We start from the raw sequence: 21689 nt of genomic DNA on the forward strand, positions 1-21689 counted from the left end.
TTTCTTACTCAAGAGAGTTCAGTTCAACTCATTTAAACTCAACTAGGTGAAAATCATAGCTGCTCGTTCAGATCCAGAGTAAAAGGCTTTAACCAATACATAGCTCCATCAGGAGGTGGCAACATCAAGTTTTCTTTAGATAAATTTTTTTTGTGAGATAATAATCTATGAAAGTTCGGGGTATTGTTTCAAAGATATTCTGTTCTGTGAAGAGCAAGGCTGCTGGCTTTTATCAGATGCTATTTGTGCTGTAGACTTTCGAGAACTGAAAAAGTGGCAGGAGAATTCAGAAGCTTACACCCTGGTAATGTCAAATATTTTCTTGTATGCTTCTCACTGGACTGTAACTGACATAATAAGTTACTCCTTTGCTTTCTAAAATACAGTTGGTAGATAGTTGTAGCTAGACTGTCATTGCTGCATTATTGCAATAACTCTAACTGTCGTTAAGAGTCTATTCCCATTTTTCCAGATGTCCTGACAAACTATAAACTGCCTGTACACAGTAAAGCAAAATTCTTTGTGAAGACTTTAATTAAATTTTTGTCCCACAGGTGAAATAACTTTAACTTTCTTTTTGGAGTTTTGCCACTTGATGAAGTCCAGTATGTTTTCCCAGCCATATTTATCTGAGATAAACTACAGAGATGGCAGTGAATTTGAACTCTCTGCCATCACCACTGGTTTACAGGCATTAAAAAGCTTGGCTTCAGAGCAGGTCTGCCCTTTTAGGAGAGCAAATTAGTGTCCTGTGGTCACAAAAATCTTCCAAAATATTTATTTTCACAGTCACAATGAACCACCTTGCACTAGCAGTTATTAAGTAGCTGAATGTGAATTTCCCAGTATCTTTACAAGAATGTCAGGTTTGCCTACACATTTTCAAATGTCATTACTCTGTTTATTTCTCAGGAATAAATATTTGAAGACAAAAGATTCCAAGCAGAAGCTCTCCCAGATGGGAAAAGCCCAGGGTATCCATGCCCACACACCAAAGATACTCTTCTTATCTTCCTAGGTACTGTGGCATCTTACAAAATACTTTCCTTTTGTTGACCATGAAGAGTTTTGTTAACCTGGTGGACTCTTGTGAGAATTGATAAACATCATGTCAGAGTAACATCAAGATTAAAATTACCAATTAATTTATAATACAAATAACAATGTATTAAACACTAGTCAAATGACTGTAGAAAGCATAAATGAGAATCCTCATCCTCCAAAAGCATTACAATAGGTTCCTGTGAAGAACTGTTCTTGGTCTATCACAATGCTGTTGATGTATATCAAGATAAGAAGAAAAATGTTAATTCTTTGCAGGTTAAATCTGATCTACTTATCATTGCAAATGGCAAGTTAAGTTAGATATGAGAAATTTTGATTACTTGGCAAACTGGTCTCATTTGAATAATGTACATGTTAATAGAGCCAAGTAATACATTCAGGATTATACACTCGCTAGGAGAATTATATTTTGGAAGGCAATGCCTCTTTAAGGGGTTTATGGTTCACCTTGGGTATCTGACAGGATGAAAATTGCTGGTGTTGGATGATAGTTAAAACAAAGATGACCTTTGGATGTATAAAGAGGGTAGTACCAGGTATATCTCTGTGAGAGAGAGAATATGAGAATTGAGGAAATCATTGAGCTAGTCCTGAGGCTCATGACTATTGAAAAAGATATTGTTATAGTAGAAGAGATTTTGAAACAAGAGAAAAGAATGAATCAAGATTGAAAATTTTTCCTTATAATCAAAGATGAATTTCGAGTTTATCCAAGAATGGGGTTAACAGTGGATTGGTCACAGTTAAATGAAAAGAAATTTTAAAAAGGAGGGTCCTGCATTCAAGTAGGAAAATAAATTAGCAATATCAGATGGCTGAAAGTTGAAGCGAAACCAATTTGGACTAGTGATAAGGCACGTTTTTAACAGCAACAACCAGTGGAAAAAATGTAACTAATGAAGGTAAAACATTAATTATCCTTCAGGATTTTAAATCAGTACTGGATACGTTTCACTAGACTGTCTTCAAGACAACTGAATCCCTGAATTAAAAAAATCCGATGGCCTGTGTTGCATAGGACAGAAATTAAGTGCTAGAACAGTCCCTTTGTCATACAGTTCTCTGCTTAATCTAGGCAATGTTTGCCATAAATGGTGGTTTTACTCAGCTAAACCTTTTCATGTACTAGGAGCATCCATAGTCATCCACAAAAACAAATGAGGCCTGATGTCTCAGCAGTTATGAGATCAGGACCTTAGTTTTCATGCTATTTCCTTGCATACTACCAGTCTTTGTCCTTTAATGTATCTTTTTATTATAACCCCAAAACAGTCTTTGGAAAAAGGTATTTTACTGGGGATATAGGAGTGGAAATGGGTTCATGAGTTATGCTAAAAAACAATAAATTTTTCAACTTTGTATAGCTTTATTTTGTATGTTAGCTAGATGACTTTCATGTTTTCCAAATATGTGTGATCTTAAGARAAAAAAATTTTTTTTTTTTTTTTTTTTTTTTTGTCTCTGGGGCACTCTCCCGCTTTGAAGGTGTGCTGGGCACTTGGGGTTGTGTTTCAGGATGCTGTGCACTGGGGAGGGTCTTCTTGTGGTTGCTGTCCAGCTGGCGTTGCTAGCCTCTCTCTTGCTCTCTCTCTACAGTGCAGGAGAAGTCAGCTGTGTGGTCCTCAGCCTTGGAGGTTCTTGTCCGTAGAAATGCGGTGAGGTCTTGTGAAAGGGTGGGCGTGTTTCCTTTGTGCGTACCGGCCCCTTAAGATGACCAATTTCATTAGAAAAGGCCTCTCTCTTTTTTTTTTTAACTTTTCTTTTTTCTTTCTTTTCTTTTTTGCTGTAGTCTGTTTCCAGCTCTTTGGTCTTAGGAAGGTTGCGGATGAGTTTTTTCTGTCGGAGAGAGCTAAAGGGATTCCTGCTAGTTGGCGTTTGCTGTTTGGAGGTGTGGGGAACATGCGTGTCTCCTCTGGGAACCATGTTAAGAAAAAGGTTGAGTTTCCTTTGGGTGTTGGACTCTCTGAAATTTTGGGGCGGGTTGTGCTCTGAGCCGCCAGCAGAGCAAGGTTGCAGTGTGTGGCCTGTCCCTTTGACCAGACAGATGGCGCTCTTCTGGTCTGTTCCTTCCAGCTGTTGACCGTGTAGGGCAGTCCTGGAGTGGAGGTTTCTGAGTGCAGCGGGCTGCAGTCAAACTGCATGCAGCCAAAGGAAAGCCTGTGTGGGAGCGATAGCCTCCAGCTGCGGTAACGTGAGTGAGTGAGTGTGCCTTGGTTGTGGAGCTTGTAGGCAGGTCGAGTGTCCGAAGCAGGAGCCCGCTAAGTACTGGATGGCTTTGCAGCTGCCTTTTTCCCGTGTGTCTCTTCTTTCCCCTTGCCAGCTGTCAGCTTCTGCTTGTCCACAGGAAAGTGCTCTCAGGTGGGTGTGCAGGGGAGAGCTGGTCTGCAAATGCATTGTGGGAGGAGCAGGTGAGGTGGAGTTGCCCAAAGACCCTGGGAGGTGGAGGGAGAAGTCACTCGATGTGTTTTGGTGCATGCAGAGGCTCTTTTGTGGGGTGCCAGTGAAGTTTTTTGTGGTGTTTGCAGCTCTTATGCTCCGTGGGGCAATCTGCGAACTTCTTTCTTCATGCCTCCCTTTCTGTCGCGGTGTGTGCTGAGCACTGTGTCAGCCAGGATTGCCGCCTTTTCCTGAAGAGAGCCTGTCCCTGAGAAAAGAGTATCCCTGTCAAAGTGGTGGTGCTTGGAAAGGAGTCCCGCAGTGGTGCCCGTGGAGTGGTCACATAGGTGCCTTGAGAGGTTCTTGGAGGAGGGCTCACAGGAGAGTGAGTGGGGGCAGCTGGCCTGACTTTCAGGTGTGCATAGGCCAGGTGGCTGCTGAACTGCTGGGTGAGGTGCTGGCTGGGGTGCATATATGCGTGCGCGTGTGTGTGTGCGTGCGCGCGTGTGTGTGCGTGCGCGCGTGCGTGTTCAAGGCCCCACAGGTGATATGTATGAGAGCCTCAGGTATGTGTACTTCAGGCCTGGAAAGATGGGTGGTGTGAGGGAGGAGAGCAGGGTCCCCCCYGCGGTGCTGCTGCCAAGCAAATGCTGCGGTGCTGTGCGGAGGGAAGAAGCGGGGCTTTGGCCAGAAGGTGTCAAGCCTGAAGCGTGAGGAGTGCTTGTGACTGGGGTTAGTTCCTAACCGGCGTCCCTCCCTGTCTGCTCAGGAAGGTGATGACCTTGAGGCTTGTAGMCCTGAAAGAGACAAAAGCAGCACTTCTGTGGAGCTTTTGTGCCTGGAGGAAGCGGTAATTCTCCGTTTGCCGGGTCTCCAAAGTYGTAGCGTKYACCCCTTTGCCTGAACGGCTTCCCTTTGCCCAAGGAGGATTTTGTCRTCTTGCTGACTGCGTCCTACTCAAATGCTGCTCCAGCGTATGCAGGCCCAGGGCAGTCTGGCGTGAGGAACGATGGTCGTGGCTTGCCGTTGTCTTTTGCTGTGCCGCAGCTCTCCTTTCTTTTCCAAGATGAATCATTGCTAGAGGCCTGGGAACCTGCAACTGGCTCGTAGGTGTAATGGCTGAAATGCGTGGCAACAACTGTTCAAGCTGGGTGGTATGCTGGGGGCGCAAGCAGCTCAGCTCCGTTTGTATTGCAGATGAGCCCATCGTGCAACTTCTGTCGCCCCTTTGCTGTGTGGACTCTCCCAGGACTCTACGGCCCAGACTTGAGCACCTTCATGCGCTGTCCCACCAGTGGCGCTCCAGAAGTTAGCGTCAAGTTTARCAGAAGCAYAGGGAGATGAGGTTATAAATGYAGAGAGTGAGTGGCTGCGTTCCTGGTTTTGCTGTGTGCCTGGCTCTGGAGCAGGACACGGGGCGTGCCCTCGGGTAAGAGTGTGCATGCCCCGTGCTCTCTGGAGAGCGGGGCTCCTCCTGGCAAGAGCTGCYTGGAGATGCAGCTGCAGGCCTGTTGCTCATGGCTGAAAGGGTGTCCCAAGAGTCGTCTTCCACGGTGTGAGTCCTGTGAGTTGCTGTTGTATTGAAAAAGCATTGGTGAAAARCCCCAGGGAAGATGGCTGCAATGAAGGGAGCCTGTTGTTTTGTCCTTTGCCATTTGTCTGTGAGGAGAAGAGAAAGGGGAAGGAAGAGGAGGGGAGTGAGCCACTGGTGTCCCTAGGCCGAGACATGCCTCCTCAAACAAAAACCGGTGCTCTTGCAGTTTTGCTCTTGGGTGCTGTGTTGTGGTTTTGGTTGGTCAGTCGGTCGGTCTATCTGTAAATGGGTATATTTTCCTTGTTTTTTTTCTCGTTGCCTTGGCACTGAGTTTGCGAAGATGGGTGCTGAATGAGCTAGGAGGTCTTTTGGGAYCCRAATGACTTTGCAATGTCTTCTGAGCCSAAGMYGGAGTCTCTGACYGTCTCTGTCACACAAAGTCAGTTGTGATGTGTTGTGCACTTGGGAAGGGGGAGCAGGTAAGCTGCGACAGGTGCGCTGACACAGTGTTGCTGCGACATTGCAGCAGGTTTGAAGAAGTCGGAGGGCCGCAGGGAGCTGGCTACGGTTGCCCGTGAGGCAGAATGCTGTGTTGCCCTTGGAAAGGCAATGTGCCATTGGTTGGGGTGGGAAAGGAGSTGAAATGGCATCAGCGTAGAGGAGGTGGTGGGAGGCAGCCGGGGGGTTCTCCAAGGGCGAGCGGTGCCGGGCCCCAGCTGGGAGCTAGCGCTGAGGAGCTGCCTGGCCGCGTGGGCCAAGGGGAGAGCCATGCATGTCGTTTGCCCGGAGGTTAGCAAGGCCTGTGACAGAGTCTCCCGCAGCCTCCTGGTAGCCCCTGGGTGAGGCAAGGAGGGGAGAAGTGGGCTGCGAGGCGGGTAGGCCAGTGTCTTGCAAAAGGCAGGAGAAAGCACCCTCGAGGGGCAGGTGCTGACGGTGTTGCTTGGGGTGAGTGTTGGGGCTGATGCCGGTGAAGGTGTGAAGGAAGGGCTTGGGTGGAGGCGGTGGGCAGGGAGCACCTCCCGCAGGGTTGTGGGTGACTTCAAAGAGTGGGGAGGGCGGAAGGCCGTTGACTGATGCCCTGGAAGGGAGGGTGTCCGCAGGCTGGGGAAGCATGCTGGCAGAAACCTCGCAGAGCAGAAGGGGAGTGAACGCACGACCCGGCACCTGCTGCGGACCAGTGTCCCTCCACCATGCGGCCTGGGGCCGGGCTGGCTGAGGAGCAGCTCTGCAGAAAAGGCCCTGGGGGGTGGTGGTGGTGGCAGCGCAGGGGTAAGAGGAGTGGCGAGCGCACCTGGAGGTCGCTGGAGGAGAAGGCGAGCCTGGGTGGTGTTGGAGTGCTGCGGGCAGGTGGGGGAAGTGATAGTTGCCCTGCGGGCATCCCTTGTGAGGGGGCACGTGGAGGGCTGTGTGCGTTTTGGGCTGCCCGGAGAGCGCGAGGCAGGCGGTGCCATCGTGGCAGGAGGCAAGGGGCGGGCCCGCGGGCTGAGGAGGGGGCTGGAGCCCAGGATGCGGGGAGGAGGCCGATGGCAGTGCCTGTACCGCAGGGGCAGCCTTTGCGTGTGTGCAGCAAAATGGTGGGTGGGAAGGATGCGAAGGAAAGGGGCCCTCAGCTGCCGGTTCTTGGCCAGGAGGGCATCTTTCAGGCCATAGGCCCCTCTGGCTGTACTCGGCGCCCTCTTTGGGCGCCATCACAGTGGCCTGCTGCTGTCACCAGTGACCTCACTGCCCCTTGTCCCAGGCGGCATAAAAAAGGGCGCCTGGGAGTGGGGCCCAGCTCACCGAGCTTCTGGCTCCTGTAGCRCCAAGGAGACTTGGAGCAGGCAGGGTGCAAGGAGGCCAAAAGGAGCTGCTGCCCCTCTTCGCGAGGTGCGTTGAAGAATGTTGCCGTTCAGAATGGACGGCAGGGCGGGCCTCAGCGGCCAGAGGGCATTCCGGAAGTGGGAGATCGCCCGGTACAACGTCAGGCCCTTGCGAGTCACCGCTGGTGGTCTCACGAGGAGTGCCACGGAGCCCATGGAGGTGGACTGTCTGCAAGAGGCTGGGGTTCAACCCATGGAGGTAGACTCTCCTGAAGACTGTGTGGAACCCACGGAGGTGGACCCACCGGCAGCAAAGCGGGCATGGCCCAGCAAGGGCCTGTATGGGGTGGCCTGGACAGCGGGGCATCGCCATCATCCCAGGAGGGCCACGGCCTCTCAAGGCCCTCTGCCTGGGCCCCATGGCCCGCCAGCGGTTCCCCCGCGGCCAGCAGGCAGCCGAGAGCGGGCGAAGAAGGGGGCCGTGCCCAGGCGGGGAAGGAGGTGTTAGCCCAGCCCACCAGCACAAGGTCCCGCGGCCATCAATAAAAGAGCTGTTGAATTTGCAGTCTTGCATGAGCCCTCCTTTCCTGCTCTGCAGTGTGCCCACTCCCCATCGCTGGTGTGTGCAGAGGTGGGATCTCTCGTGGCCTGAGCTGGGGAGGAGAGGGCCTGTCTTCCTTGGGGCTGTTGTGGCAGGGTGACAGAAGGAGTGTGTGGGAGGGGCCCCTCAGGTCCCGGGGGCCTCGAGGGTGTTTCTTTTGATCTGAGGAGGAGGAGGAGGAGGCGGCGGCGAGTGGGGGCTTGCTGCCTTGAGCTCCTTGTCCCTGTGGCTGCCTAATGGGTGGCTGAAGCTGGAGGCCGAGCCTTCCTGGATGGGGGTGCACGGAGCCTGAAGAAGAGAGGTGCCAAAGCAGCTGCAGAGCAAGTTGTTCCTTTGGAGAAGCCAGAGCCTTTGCTTGTGGCTGTGATCTCTGCAGGAAGGCGCGTTCTGCTTGCCTCCATAGGAGTCATTTTCAGGATGGGGCTGATTTCCGAGGAGTGTCCCACGGCTTTGCTCTCCGCCTGGTGCTTGGGAGGCTGCCTATGGTGCTCCGTGCCCTGTCTCTGCTGCCCTACTCTGGGTGTAGTGCCTGGGACAAGAGGCAGCTGTGCCTGGAGCTGCTGCTGCTTCTGCCCGTGCCTGGGACTGATGTTCTCCAGAGCTGCTGTTACTGTTGTTTCTGCCTGGGGTGCGTATATATATATATTTATGTGTGTGTGTGTGTGTGTGTGCGTGCTCACTCCTCGTTTGCAGGATGGGGCTGATTTGTGAGGAGTGTCCCACGGCTTTGCTCTCTGCCTGGCGCTTGGGAGGTTGCCTGTGTTGCAAAACATTCTGGTTTTTCTGTCTTGCTTTTAAGAAAATGATGCCTTGCCTTCATCTCTTAAGTCTGTTGCTTGTGATTCTGGATAATGCTGTCCAGTTTTCTGGCTTGCTTAAGTACTTGTTCATTTTCTTCCAGGGTCAGTATGTTTTTTGCAATGATTTTAGTGTCCATCTATTCTCTAAGAATTAATTGCTCATTAGTGAAGGAACCATCTAATTTATAATGCTCTAGGGTGTACAAGAATGACCTTGTAGCTTTGCTGAGTTGATAAAAGTACAGGAAAGTTCCACTGGATCTGAATTTTTTTTGTCATTTGTTTGGTTTTTTTCTCCCTATGAAATCCAGTTCTGAAGAAGAATTGGGTAAACTGTTGTTGGCTGCAGTCTCTTCATTACAGTTAAGTGATACTGTGTCATTGGGGCTATTTTTCTGAAGAGAATGAATCTTTTCCTGTACTGTTCTGTACAGTTGGAGCAAGACTTGTGATTTTAATTGTTGGCTTTAAAATCAGTTCTTCTCTCATAATGTAAGCAATTTATCAAAAAAGGTGGAAATTTTTTGATGATGCATGGAGGCCTTTGTGGAAAAAATGGACAATCTTGCTGCCAGACAATTATTTTTCTGTCTTTTACATCTTTTCATACGAGGATGTTTGAGTAACTTGTTAACRACACATCTCAGTCTAATGATATGAAGTGGGTGAGTGTTTATAATTGCTTATTATTTACAGATAAAATGAAGCAGTGGGAGGTTCTGGGTGGGATAAACAGTGTTGATTTAACTGTGTTTTCACTACAGCCAGAGGGAGTTTGATCAGGTACTTCAGTGGCATCGGAGACAAACCAATGTGCTAACTGAATTTGAGGAATCCCATTCTGCATGGTTTGCTTGGAGATGCATGAAGCCAGCAACACAGTGGTATAAGGGATCAGGGATTTTGGCCTTCCGTGTAATGTACCAGTATGCAGCATACATCGTGTATTCACTATGTGTATGCATACCTATTATCACCAAAGCTGCTTTATCTGAAAGAGACTTTGGGACATTATCTCTCTAGCAGATAATTTGGATTTTTACAAAGATTAAGCTGAGTGACTAGTGGTGGGGGCGGGGGAGGAGATAAAAGCCCTGAGGTGTAACTGGATGAAGCCTCCTGAAACCTTCCATCTTTAATCTGAAAACCCTTCTTTCCACAGTCAGCCATCTCAAAGTCCCTAAAAGATGTTTGCTGACTCCCTGGAATGTGTGTGAGGAGAAGTGCTTCGGCCCTGTACCCTGGTGCCATCGATGGAGGTGTTCACTGCTGCTTTACAGCCAGACGTTTACAAGATGGGGCAGGGAGAAGGCAGTGAGGCAGTCGGCGACAGCCCCCCCCCGCAGACTGCAGTGCCTTAAATCATTGGCTGGCTAATATTTTAATTAGCTTTCAGTTAGTTTTTTGGAGCGATTGAAACCTCTTCAGGTTTGTGTAAAGCCGCCCCCGCCCCGTTTCTTCTTTTTCTTTCCTGTCACCGGAGCAGGTAAGAACGCCCWCGGCCGAAGGCTCTCCGCGTGGCCGTTAAACGGCGCCCGCCGCGAGCGGGCAGCGCGCCCCTATCCCCTCGTCCCTCACCAGACGGGCTGGCCGTTGGCGGCGGCCGCGGGAGGGCAGCCGTGGGGCGTCTGAGGCCGTGGGGTTAGCGTTAGGTGGAGCATGGCCTGGTGCGGTGGGGTTGTGTGTGGGGCTGAGGGAAAGGGGATACTGGGGAGCTGAGGCCGCGTGTGGAGCGAGGGCTCGGGGCTGCCTCGTTCCCTCCAGCGGCCATTTTTCCCCTTGAGTGTGGTAGTGCACTTTCTGAAAAGTGAGGAGTGTCTGAGGGGTGGACATGCATGTCCTGCATCTAGTCTGGCACTGTCATTTGGCATGGGGGTGCCCTGGTAACTTCTGTGGGCTTGTTTAATGTTCATGTCAATCCTTTACTGCCCGCTTTGGTCTGTATTTACAACTGTCTTTTCCCCATTGAAAGGCTAAAGAGTAATTGGGGATCTTGGTTAGTTGTTGTAGTAGTGCCACTGCATCAGAGTCTGCTGAGACTCAGTCACATACTTGGAATTTTGGGCTTTAATTCTGACCATTGATGGTGTTAATTGTCTTTTACTTTTAATTTCTTCCTTCTTTTCCAGCTAACCCTTTGCTTTAGTTTGTCAACAGGTATAAGCCCTTGATAAGCAAGGGGAATGGTTTAGTTGTATGTAGGTATACATTCATGCATAGAGACAGGGAATGGAGTTGCAAACCACAGGTCAGATCTGAAAAGGGAATTAGGATTTAGATGCCCAGTTTCACAATTGCAGTGATGAACTCTTGAGTGTGTTTAATCCTAGGAGCAGCTAAACTCTGTGTTTTTATTACCTCAGTGTTCCCCTAATTCTGCTTTTGGACAAGCTTAGAAGCCTGTCAGGCTTGGCGGATCTGAGCAGCTCAGTGACTGATAGACACCTGAGCCCTTCCAGAATCTATAAAAAGGTGTTCCTTTGCCTCTCTCTATCAAGGAATTAACTAAGTGTAGGTACTCTCAATAGACCTACTCTATATGTTTGAATTTGGGCAGTTGGCAGAACACAAGTGACTGCCTTTTTATCCTAAATCACAGCCATATCAGTGTTAATTCCCCCCCCCCCCCCAGTAGATTAGGCTGGTGGTTAAAGTATCCATCTGGAATGTAGGTTCAGTTTACTCTCCTTCGTGAGAGCAGCATGTGTGGACCAGGGATCCAGATACTTCGCTGCTATGCTGGTGGTGGTTTAGTATAAAGTAAGTGAACTTACTCTTTTACCTAGGCTGCAAACTGTTGCTCACTGATTTAATGGCTATTTAAGTATCCAGTGTGCAGCAGAACAGCTTCAGTTGAGAAAGGAGACTGTCTTCCCTGCTGTAAATGGAGGAAACAGTGGGGAGGAAAGAGACTAATGTTTTAGTTCCTTCAGGCTGAAAAGAGTATTGAACCCTCTCAGATCTAGGTAGGTGTTCAGAGACTTAACAGTTGAATAAGAGGGGGTTGGCAATGACTCTCTTTATTCTCTGCTTTGTAAGAAATGAGTTATTCCCTGCTGGTCTCCATCCGGGCTGTGCTAGGAGAAAGTTCTAAGCTTTTAGCCTTAAGCAAAAGGATATTCCTCCTGATTAGTGCCAAACAAGGTGCAGAAGTACCAGGGGAAATGCATGTAAAACACATTCTTCTCCATAGATTTCCTGTAGGTAGTGGTGCAGAGTATGTCTTTCTCTGCTGGAGAAGAATGGAATAAAAGAAGTGAGGGTAAGATTCTGATTGTATAGGAGTTGCCAATTTAACTTGCTCTGCAATTTCTGAAATATTCTGTTTAGTGGGTTCTTGAACAGGATAAAACATGAAAAGCAGGTGATGCTCTTCGGATGACAGTCATTTATCTGAAAAGCACTGGTATGATAGTATTGGCTGTATAGCATAACCCATTTTCAGCAGTAAATCTTCTTTCATGGAAGAGTAAGCCATCTTACCATGGGGTGAGACTGCACAGTTAAAATTCCTAATGTAGATCCATGTGGCAGCTTACATAACAGAAACTTGTCAAGACTATTGTCTTTAGTAGGTTTTGACATTGCTATTTACAGCTGTGCTGGTAATCATGTCCTTTCTAGGAGCTAGAGTTCTTTAGAAAACCAGCTCACAAAAAAATTCAGCATTTCGAAAAGTCAAAATGAAAACAAAGCCAAGCCATAAGGAAATAGCACAAAATGAAAATGGAAAAAATTCCCACCACAGATGTCAAACTAAAAGGGAGTTTTTCATGAAAACTAAATTTAGATTTGTTTACAGTTGTCATTGACCAAGTTTCAGATTGATTTTTCATACTGAATATTGAAGCAGTATTTGTATCAAACGAAAAATTACCATTTGACTATTCCTCACCAGAAATCTCAAATGTTTGCGAGGTGTTGTCACTTTCCTGTGAGAAAGTCAGATGCTTCTGACAGAAAAACTACATATGCAAAATTTTTGTTTGGTTGTCTTGGGAAGGTAGAATTTATAAGCCCTCATTTCAGAGGAAATGGGAGAATAACCAAAGCAGTCCAGCAAGCAAAAATGCCTTGCTTGCCTGTTGTGGGGCACTCCAGATTAAAAGACAAATTTGGACTTAGGTTCACCAATGGGCAAAAGAGCTGTAAGTATGCTCCTTAGTAGATTTCCTGTTTCATGAAGCAGAAAGTGAAAACCGTCACTTGTTTTGTTCTGAAAACTTCCTTCTGATAAGGAAGAGTCTAGGTATTATTCCAGCTCTGTTGATCTTGAAGTTACTTATTTGTGTGTTTTTATGATGACTCCATTTGAAGATTGTTTCTGTAAAGACAGTATGAATGGCAGCCCCAGGTGGTTTGACTGTACACTGTTGTAGTGGCTGTTGATTATGGGAGAGATGCTCTGCATACAGTTTCATATTTAAATTACAATCTAAAGCAAACTCTGAAGCAGGAAGGAAATTTCAAAACTCTTAAGCCTCCTTTACTCCACCTTGCTGTTAAAGTTGCTGATTTTGACCTAGCCTAATACTATGTAGTCAAGTAAAGGAAGAGTTAAAATATACCAGTCTGTAATGTGGTGAATGGTAAGGAAATACACATAGTTACTGAGCACCAGCAAATTCATTCAGGAGTGTCTTCCTTTTCAGACCCATCTGGAACAGTAGCAAAACTGATCATTCAGGCAAACTATAAATAAATTAGAAATTAAATGTAAATAAGTTTTTAGGAATTATTTATAAGCAAAGGTTGTAGGCTCACCTGCATGATCAGTGCAATTATTGGTAAATAGTCACATAAGAGTATAATGAGACTGGTTATAGAAATGCCTATTTGAGAAATATGCATAGGTTTTTCTAAATGAACACAAGCAATGTCATTGGAATTCTCTTAAGACTTGTGTTTAACATGCACAAGCCTTGCTGCCTGTCAGCATATTCACTTGCTGATAATATTAATCAAAGGCTTGTTTCCTTAGCAGAATGGTGCTGCCAGAGGAACCAGTAGCTCCCTTGGAAGCAAAAAGATACTAAACCAGTGAAGGAACAAGTCGTCTTTGAATGTTTTGTAAACTGAATTATTTTTTGTGTAGAAGACACTGCTACAAATCCTATCCTTAGCTTACGAATAGATGAATTGAAAAATGGATTTGAATATACTGTTTGGTGTAGTAGTTTACCAAGCAAGGAGCTGCCAAACGTGCTATGTTCTTAATCTACTTCTTCAATGCAAAAGCTTTTGTAAAATAGGGACTTTAGAAAGTAAAGGTAGTTCCTTTGGCTCAGGAGAAGCATGGTTTGCAAAACTGGTCTCTCTGCATCATTAGAACAAATGGTGACTCCTAAGAAAAGGCCCTGATTTGAAGCGAGTTTATCTAATTACTTGCTGTGGTGTGATCACAGACTCACAGAATCGCTGAGGTTGGAAGGGACCCCTGGAGATCATCTAGTCCAACCCCCCTGTTCAAGCAGGGTCACCTAGAGCACACTGCACAGGATTGCATCCAGGCGGGTTCTGAATATCTCCAGAGAAGGAGACTCCACAACCTCTCTGGGCAACCTCTTCCAGTGCTCTGTCACCCTCACAGTGAAAAAGTACTTCCTCATGTTCAGATGGAATTGTCTGTGTTTCAGTTTGTGCCCATTGCCTCGCGTCCTGTCACTGGGCACCACTGAAAAGAGTCTGGTCCCATCCTCTCGACACCCTCCCTTCAGATACTTGTACACATTGATAAGATCTCCTCTCAGCCTCCTCTTCTCCAGGCTGAACAGGCCCAGCTCTCTCAGTCTTTCCTCATAAGAGAGATGCTCCAGTCCCCTAATCATCTTTGTAGCCCTTCGCTGGACTTGCTCCAGTATTGCCACATCCCTCTTGTACTGGGGAGCCCAGCACTGGACGCAGTACTCCAGATGGGGCCTCAGCAGGGCTGAGTAGAGGGGGAGAATCACCTCCCTCGACCTGCTGGCAACACTCCTCCTGATGCAGCCCAGGATACCATTGGCCTTCTTGGCCACAAGGCCACATTGCTGGCTCATGCCTAACTTGGTGTCCACCAGCACTCCCAGGTCCTTCTCAGCAGAGCTGCTTTCCAGCAGGTCAACCCCCGGCCTGTACTGGTGCATGGGGTTATTCCTCCCCAGGTGCAGGACCCTGCACTTGCCTTTGTTGAACTTCATGAGGTTCCTCTCCGCCCACCTCTCCAGCCTGTCCAGGTCTCTCTGAATGGCAGCACAGCCCTGTGGTGTATCAGCCACTCCTCCCAGTTTTGTAYCATCAGCAAACTTGCTGAGGGTGCACTCTGTGCCTTCATCCAGGTCATTGATGAAGAAGTTGAACAAGACTGGACCCAGGACTGACCCCTGGGGGACACCGCTAGCTACAGGCCTCCAAGTAGACTCTGCACCGCTGATCACAACTCTCTGAGAATGATGAACTGTATTATCTTTATAATGTGCACTGCAGATGCCTTGGGGTGGTTGTGTTGTATTTCTGTATATTACAGTTTTTATCTCATTGGCACTCGATAAATAATTGTAATAATCTCGTGATCATCAGCATCAGCAAATAGTTTCATCCTGGGAACATGTGAGTATCTTGTACTCATCGGGTGCAATTATTGGTTAGTTCTTAAGCTAACAATATTGGAGAAACTACTTCTTCCAGTGGATTATTTCAGTATTTAGTATGCAGAGTGGTCGGCAGTCTTGCACTGTTGTAAGAAAGGCTGTTATCTTTTGGGGAAGGTATCTATATTGGTTTGCTCTGTCTTAGCAGGAATTTAGAATTTGAAAGACTCTATTCACTGATGCATAGTTAACATCTGCAAATAAAGCTTCTTGTCATTTGGAAGTTTTACTTTGACCCTTAACAGGTAATGCTAGCATACATTTGAATTGTTTTTTATTTTTTAACAAAGATATATATTTTTAAAATCTCAACTACAGCTTTCATGTACTTGCTAGAGCTGACAGCTGTTCAGTCTACCCTATGCAACTTTCATATAGATACATTTATTCCTTAGGCAGCTGAACATTCCTACCCCAAATGAACGTATACTTTTTATAGAAAGCATGATATTGCTGCCTGTTTCATTCTTAAGTCTGTCAGAGGATGGGTACCTAACTGTTGAAGTTTGCATTGGCTTTTCAGGCACTCCTATAACTTTGTACTGCTGTGTTTTATACTGTCTTACTTGTCTTTGGCAAAAGAGAGGAAGAGGAGCAAAGGAGAGAAGACATGAAGTGCTCGGTAGTTGTTTCTGAAGCTGTATAGGAAGGTTTCTTTCTGAGCAATCTACCAGCTGCTTACCTTTGGAGACCTGAGCTGTGTCCTGAGAGAGAAAAGTTATGAACCAGGGGCTAAAGATGGCCCTGTGAGAAAAGAAGTCAGAGAAAGATTGTACTTTTCTGAATGTGATTTAGTTTGGTTTATAACAAGGAAATATAAAAAGGCAACATTGAGTAGGTATTTTTAAGTATCGTTGAAGAAGGATATACTTGGGACAAGAAAGTGCTGTTTATCCATTAGTTTCTCCAGCTGTGAGCAAAGCCCTATCCTGTGCTTGAGCTTAGCATTGGGGAAGAGGGTCTTGTGTAGGAGAGTAGTGTGGTGCTTCTCCACTTTAAGCGCAGGCTATGAATTTCTGCTTCTGTCTCTAACAATTAATTTAATCACTGGAGTAATGCAGTAGCTACAGGGACCCCAAGCTGTTTGCTGATAGGATTGTAGGTGGAGTGGAAAGGATGGAGATAGTTGCCATTTTCCTTGATCTGTGATGTCGCCAGTTAACATGCAGTCATCTTATAGTCATGCTGTCAAGGCTAAGGATTCGGGCACAGGACTGAGGACTTTTTTTTTTTTAATGTCTCGGGGAGTACTTTTAGCCCAGGGCAAATACAAGAGAATTTGATTTAATAAAGGGTGCTTCGTCAGAGTTGCCTTACCTTGCATTTTCCCTGATATTAGAGCATGCCCACAGGCTGTTGTAAGTGCTCAGCTGATCTATGGTAATATGGTTGTATGGCTGAGCCCTAAGGTATCACTTCTGAAAAAGCCAGGGGAAAAATACTTAGTGTGTGTAGTAGAACACAGACATGTAAATGATACACTGTAACTTTCCAATGTAATTTAAATTTCTAACAGCAGAAAAGGGGAAAAGTTAAGAAACCACTGAATTTACTTTCTAATCATGATATTTTCAAAGTCATTCTGACTACTCTAAATACTGCTTGCAGTGTTCCCTGTGAAGTCTAAATGCAGTGTTACTTAGATACTGTGTGGTATGCCCTCTGAGAGCTGACTTGGGAGCTGCTAACATCTATCCCCTTACGTATGATAATCTTGAGGTCTCAATAGTGCTTTCAGAAAAGATCGAATTCAGCTTGTGCTTCAGCAAAGGGGTGTTCTGAGGTGCAGGAAAAAGAGGAATGTAATTGAATTACACATTACACTGTCTTTGTTTCCTCTTGCCTTTTTACAAAAGATCTAAGGCCAAAGATCTAAGGACATTAGGTATTAGATGATTTTTGCTTGCTTTTAAGTGAAAGAAATAAGAATTTTTTTTAGAATTAAGTATGTTTATGCAAAATAATAATACTAAAAATCATTTTTTGTGTTGGATGAGCAAACAGCTGGAGGGCAACATCCAAGGAGTGTCATAGATACTGTGCATTTGTGCTTGCGCTGAAGAAAGTAAAAATTTCTTCTGCTGTAGCTAAAAAATATGAAGTGATAATTACATCTGCATAYGTTTCCAGTTTAATGAATGCAGCTAGTGCATGCAACTGGTTATTTGTAATCTTTCCTCTAAATCAGGGTAATGAAGAGCTTAGATACTTGGAATATTAGAATTCAGGTTGCTGTTGTGAAACTAAACAAGTTACATACTGCCTTACAAACTGTCGGTGAGAAAGGACCTCAATCCTGCTGTTTCTCACTGCGGGGAACCATCACACAATCACTCCAAATCTTTTCTCCTGCATTGGGAGCTTCACTCTGCATGTAAGAAATCCTGTTTTTACACTCTTAAAGAGGTCTTTCTTATTTTGTGTCTTACCCTATTTTGTAGATCATGTGACTCTTGATTTGGAACAAATTTCGAAGTGAAGAAGTAGACAAATGTGTTTGAAGAAGGATGAGTAGCACCTAAATTTAAGTTACCGAAGTTGCATCTGATTGGTGAAATTTGTGTTGGGTTGAGATTTTCAAAGTTAAAAATCCATTTTGGAGCAAAATTTTCTGGGTGAGTTACAAATATCCATTCGCTGGAGATATAATGGAACTGTTGAAAAATGCTAGGAATTCCCTGAATTCATTTTCATTTTCTTTTTAGTTTTTTTTCACTCTGCTGTAAATTTTCAAAACTTTGTTACATGTATACCTCTCCCTCAATGTTTTTCCTCTTCCCTCAGCTGATTTCCATTAGTATGATCTGTTGGGTTCAAAGCTGCCTGTCATCTAGCTGTGATATAAGTGATCCTTTCACAGCAAATTACCAGCATTATGTCAGAACAGAGTTTAAAACTCACTTTCCTTCTAAAATGAGGGTCAGCAGTTTTCAGTTTTGAGGAGGGAAGAGGGAAGGATCCAAGGTGCAGTCAGTGAATTAAGTGAGCTTCTGGTGCATGATGAAAATACTAATTACTGCATAATGCCAAGAGATTCTGTGCTGGTTTGCTGCTGTGTAAACAGTTGCCTGTAGTGTGTTCTAGTCAAAGTCTTGCAGAGCATTGAAGATGAAGCTGAAACAGATTTCTTCAGGTGAACCCTAGTCACGAGGAAAATAAAGCCAGCAAACTGTGGTTCTGAGTCCATGAAGTGCAGTAAATGATCAGGCACACAAATGGACTTCTCTGAGGTTCCTTCTTGCTCTGTCTGCCACTGTTTGAAGAATTGTGCAAAACCAGTAATGTAGCAACAAATTAAATATGTCCCAAAACATTTCATAGTACCTGTTTGTAGATGAATGGATTTTTTACAAGGTACTATGTAAGAAAACTGAATCACTGTTCGGTATGTTCAGTATGTCTTTCATGAAGAGTTAAACTTCTTCTGGAGATTTCATTTTTATAAAAGTGCAAAATGCAGCAAATGCTATGTAAATACTTCAAATCTATTTTCTTATTTAAAGAATTTTTTTCTCTTAATATCAAAAAGTCAATGATGTACCTAATTAGGTATAATGCATTTTTGACTTTCATTTAAAATGTTCATTAAAATTTAATTAAAGAAATATGCAAAAAGAATTTGGAAGCTTTAAGTAACTTAACTGGTATTATTAAAAAAAAAAAAAAAGCAAGGAGGAAAAATCTACAAATTTTAGCTGAGTTAGGAACTCTGTTATGGCAGCATCCATGAAATACAGGGAACACATTCCACAGTTGGAGTGCTTCATATGGGATGGATTATCAGATTCATTAGTTTTAGAACTTTGGTTTCTTCTATATGAATACTTGGCAGACAGGAATGTGTGTAAAGATTGAAATAAATAATTCATCTATCATTTATGAACAACTTAGGAAGTTTTAAAGAAATAGAAGCAGAGTCCAATACCATCAAACTCCAAAAGTCTAGCTGTACTTCATCTTAAAGACTCACCAAACCTAGTCATTAACACTGACACTTATTTTTGAAACAGATGGGGAGAAATACACTTAAACTTAGTTTGTGCTTTTATAACACATCAATGCTAACAATGTTTGCATTTTTTTTTCCAGTTTTATGATACTTGATGATTTAAGTCCCAGTTCCTGGAGTTGTATGAATTGCAACTTTAAGAAGAAGAGGACTCCTGGTTCCCAAACAGATTTCTAACTCAGAGTTTTATCTATAACTTTTTGAATTTGTGACCCGTAGGTATTAATATGGAAATGAATAAAAATACCCTGTGTTTATTATCTTCAGACATTTTTGAATACTTGACTCAAACACTACTGAAAAACAGTAACTTATGTCCTCCTTTTATTATTTACCATATGGAAAACAAATCTAGGCATCAGTCTTGCTTTGTCGAATGCATAGAAAAACAGCTGTGTTTTCACAGAGTTCCTCTGAAGCCTTTGATGGGCCTGTGCATAGATTTAGCAGTACATGTTGTCCAGTTGCAGAGTTGGGGCCAGTTACCTTTACCTTAATGGGTTCCTGTAGCTAAACTTTTGGTCGCAGACCATTTGGATCACCTTGGATCTAGTAGGTTCACACAGACACATACAGTCCATTCTAATTTCCTGAAAATTTTTTCCTGCGTTTTTTTTGTGATATGGTGGTACAAAATGGAGTTCCTGATGGTTAAATATAAATTCTTTGCCAGCCTAATGGAAGTCCAGATTTTTCATGAAGTAGTTTTCAAAAGCTCCGTTAGCTTTTATTTTTACTGCACTCAGTATTAAATTTAAGGAGGCAGAAAGACATATTTTCCTGTTCTTGAATCTTGAGCTGAACTGTGTGATATTGTGGAACTTTATAGAGTACCAAATGGATACTTCCACATGTGTTATTCTTTGCCTTAGGATGATAGAAAACATGCTATTGAAACCAAATGCTGCATGCTTTTTTTTTTTAATGAATTGTTATATATTTTTCAGCGTTAGTATCTAATGGATTCTGAAGAAGGTGAAACTAACCTGTGTCCAGCAAGGGAGAATCATGTGGGAAAATCAGACGGTCACTGAGGTTTCACTATTACTTCTGCTGGTCTTGGCTTCAACATTGAATTCAGCAGTACCAGTCCCGCTGCATTTCCTGTTTTTCTGGCTGCTTAGTGACTCTAGATTTTCTTAGACCCTTTTAGCCAAGACAGAACATTTGTGTTAGATGCCAGCAGTATTAAAGCGAGTGTATGAAAAAGGCAGACAAAATACCAGTGATAGAATGACACAAAGCATTAAAAAAAAAAAAAAAAGTATTTTCCAAAATGATAATTGCAGCATTCTCACGGAGTATGAAAAGGTCCCAGTGAAAAATGGCCTGATCATGGTTAAGAGATTTTTAACCTCTTTATCTAGAAAAGGATATTTTTTATTTAAAGGGCAAACCAAACATTCAGAAGGCAGTTTTAGCCTGTTCACGTATCATGGGTTTAAAATCCAGTTACTAAATGATGCTGTGTTCTAAGAGTTGAAAAGAATTGCTTGTTTCAAAATAATTGAAATTTAAATGTGTTCCCAGCCTGATAGACTTCAATTTCCCAGAACGGAGAGATGAAATGAGGTTAATTGTGTTTATCCTTTCTTTAAGCCTTGTATCTCTGTAGGTTTGCAGGGATGAGGTATGGATTGGGGGGGGGGGAGATAAGATTTGTTTTGATTCAAATTTTCCTTGGAATCAGTTATATCTGATGGATTTAAGAAATACACAGAGAAATATACAGAGGAGCACTTCTGAGAGTGTGAGTGAGGTCCTTCATGTGTATTTTCAGGATCAGGGCCTGATAGTTTGGCACAAGGAACAAGTTTTGCTTTTTTTGCATAACTACCCACCTTTTCTCAGACTCTTATATAAGATAATAGCTGAGATTGGCTTTTCTGTTGAAAACTTTTTTAATCTTTGTTCTTGAGGCTCATTTGTTTTGGGAGAGACCCTAATTCCAGTGGCCACCTGTTTGTTCATTCTTGAATTAGGCTGGCTTGTGCCATGATTTAGTCATGAGCCACTTTCTGGAGAAATGTCTATGCCTGGAATATGTGCTGTAGAAAGCTGTACAGAATGCAGCATGGTGGCCCCTGTGTAACCAATGGCCTCTTTCCTGCCCTGCAATCCAGCCTTCTTTTTTGCCTTTGTATGTATGATAATGGGTACAGTAGGGTCACAAGAAATGGAAGAAATCTTAGTGTATACTTTCAGTTATAGCAGTAAATATGTATTCCTGTGTTAATTTTACAACAGTTTTCCCAGACATGTAGTGACATTAGTGTATTCCTGTATATAGCTAATCTTTGATGCCTTGCTGCGCATGCGTTTGTTCTGTTGCATGAAAATCCTTTATACAGCTGTAGATCTCAGTTCTGGGAAATGTTGAGCACCTGCCTGCAACTCTGGGAATTCAGCAGCAGCCAGGAGTGTTTAGCATTCAGGTGCTCAAGCCCTCTGTGGTTAGTTTTTTTTTCACTGATGCAGAGGTATGTACAAATATGTATACACAGCTTGCATATGATGTGAAACTATCTAGTATTAGTCAGATTGTGTATTATTAGCATAAATATAAATGATTAATACTAGTTTTGGGAGTGCACTATAATCTCGTACATAAAACTTCATGTAGTTTTTGAGAAAATGTAGGTACTAATCCAGTTTGATAGGAAACAGAAACCTACGAAGAAAAAGATAAGTGTACTTTTTCATAAGCCTCTGATAAGATGGTTCTTCATTTGAAATGGGGAAAAGTGTGATAATTAAAGTTTATGAAGTATTTTTGATTTTCTCCTGTATTTGTTTTACATGTCTGAATCATTGGTGATAATCTAATAAGTATCATTGATTTTTCTCGGGCCAACATCTCAAAAGTAGCCTCAGGG

The 21689-nt window shown here is 44.2% G+C and overlaps 1 long non-coding RNA gene across 1 annotated transcript; it reads left to right on the forward strand.

Annotated features, from left to right (window-relative positions):
- Window positions 1-961: 961 nt before the first annotated feature.
- Window positions 962-19074, forward strand: LOC112974993. The gene is made up of 3 exons (XR_003256460.1): window positions 962-1018; window positions 17246-17419; window positions 18894-19074. It is a non-coding gene; the product is annotated as an uncharacterized LOC112974993 (long non-coding RNA).
- The last annotated feature ends 2615 nt before the right edge of the window (window positions 19075-21689 follow it).

This window comes from Apteryx rowi, unplaced genomic scaffold (assembly GCF_003343035.1).
Source record: "Apteryx rowi isolate R43461 unplaced genomic scaffold, aptRow1 scaffold_646, whole genome shotgun sequence".
In the NCBI taxonomy this organism is placed as follows: domain Eukaryota; kingdom Metazoa; phylum Chordata; class Aves; order Apterygiformes; family Apterygidae; genus Apteryx; species Apteryx rowi.